General features: G+C 33.0%; 1 long non-coding RNA gene across 1 annotated transcript in view; it reads right to left on the bottom strand.

Moving 5' to 3' along the window:
* Nucleotides 1–1254, bottom strand: part of LOC120768211 — a 500046-nt gene extending 498792 nt beyond the window's left edge. The window contains exon 1 of the long non-coding RNA XR_005704742.1: nt 1148–1254. This is a non-coding gene — a long non-coding RNA (uncharacterized LOC120768211). The remainder of the gene's footprint in view (nt 1–1147) is intronic.
* Between the last annotated feature and the right edge of the window lie 842 nt (nt 1255–2096).

The raw sequence follows: 2096 nt of genomic DNA, 5'->3' as shown, positions 1-2096 counted from the left end.
TAAGTGAGTGAATTTATAATTTCCATTCAATTTGAAAAATTATGTGATCTTAGACAGATAGCACCTAACAAATCAAAGAATCATAGAACTAAGCATAAAACTTATGAGTAGTTTGAGACAAACATCTTCAGTTCTCTACTTTTCTGTTTTTTATCTTTGAACCTTACTACATTTTATGAAAGAAATTTAATGTAAAATGAAGACGTTCTAAGTAGTTATACAACTGGTAACTATTCTACTGCTCCTAACCAATTTGAGCCAAGTGAAGCCCGATTTTTATTTGAAGTTTTTTAACGCTCAGCTTGTTATTTGGTATACTTTCCCCGACACACAAAAACCCGATGAAATACCGATTATTGTACTAGATATTGTCGTCTCTAATAACTGCTTAGATATATGTATGTATGTTCGCCTACATATATACGCATGTAAGGCTTAAGTAGTTGAAAGTTGAAGATGTATGTTACCTCTCCGTCATTGTCGTCATTTGGTGCAATTTTCTAAAGAGCGCTTCTTGGCTTAAAAATTGCACACTTTCAAAATGAGAACAAAGGCGCTGTGGCGCAAGCCATTTACCTTTACATATGCGTTGCACCCCAGATTACGTAAGTGTGCACTTTATGGGCATACACACACACCTAACTACCAACATATTTAGGTAGGAGTACAGGCATAACACAATGCTGAGCTAAATTTTTAATGCAACTTAATATACACCTTGCAATTATATATATGTGACAATATATATACATATATGCTTATATATAACAGTAATATATAAATATGGTAGCCATAATGAGCCACTAAGCGACTACTCTAGAAGTCGTTGAGGCTTAAAATTAAAGCCGTTTTGCTTGGTATAATTAAAATTAAATTGAATTATGAGCCAACATTTGGATCTCTATCGTCATCTTTGCTGTCTTTCACTTTGACGTGTATTTCTCTGTGTGTGTGTGTGACAATCTTCATTGCTATTACTGGTCTCTCATCAATCATATGCAACTCCAACTTTCGACAAAGACATTATTCATCAACTATTCCTATTTCTACACACACACATACACATCCACGAAGAAGTTTGCGTGATACACCCAATAAACAAAATGTTGCTGACTAATTTATTTATGAAACTTAATACTTAACTTACCTTAAATAAGCTCAGTTTCAGTTTTGACCTAACAGAGTAGCGCGGTTCTTTGAAGTATTACATTTCGTGAAAGTTTTACTTTCGAATAAAATTCCATTAAAAAGTATCTGCAATTAGAAATTAGTTGAAATTGGTTAGATATGGAAATCTACTATATATCAGAGTGTTTATGAAAAGTGAGAGATTTTATACTTATTACAGAGCAATCGATCGAAATTTTTAATACTACGTAACTTTTTCTAGAAAAATTGTGTGAACGAAAAAATTAGACCTCTCTTTATTTGCAGCGTTATCACATAAGCTTTAATAATTAATCTACAAAAAAATCTAAGAAACTTAAAGCTTCTTTAAAAAGTCTACGAATGTGACTCAAAGATAACTCTTAAAACCTTCATATAACCCTATATATGTAGTAATAACCCTCCGTTGAGGTTAACAAGCAAGAACAATCGGATGATTGGTTTAAAGGAAATATTAAACCAATTAATTCCCATTTAGTTCGTGTTTAATTTTCACTTATATGAGCCCATTTTGAATTTACGAAAACGAGGTTCATGGTCGAAGAACGGTTCTCGAGAAAACAGCGGTAAAGGTAAACAAATTGTTTTTTTGTTTTCATCTTTAATAATTTACAATTTATTATGGCTTTATTATAAAGATAAGAATTTCAGACAAGTCTCCACCGCGGCTGGGTCTAATAAATTTCAGTCGAGGGAAAAAAATGATCGGCCTTTTTTTGCAGCTATTGAGTCCGTATGTCGGTTCAGAAATTTCTTCCAAGGTATCAATGGTCTCGGGCTTATTTGCGTGGTAAGCGACTTTTCACGCTTCAGATAATGAGACAATAAGCTTGCCAAAAGTTTCCTTCAATAAATTGATTATTTCGTTTGTGGTATGACATCTAGCGTCGTTTTTTTGGAACCAAAGATCGTCCATATTAACATCCGAC

The sequence above is a fragment of the Bactrocera tryoni genome, chromosome 2 (genome assembly GCF_016617805.1).
Source record: "Bactrocera tryoni isolate S06 chromosome 2, CSIRO_BtryS06_freeze2, whole genome shotgun sequence".
NCBI lineage: Eukaryota > Metazoa > Arthropoda > Insecta > Diptera > Tephritidae > Bactrocera > Bactrocera tryoni.
This window is presented reverse-complemented; position numbering and strand designations above follow the sequence as displayed.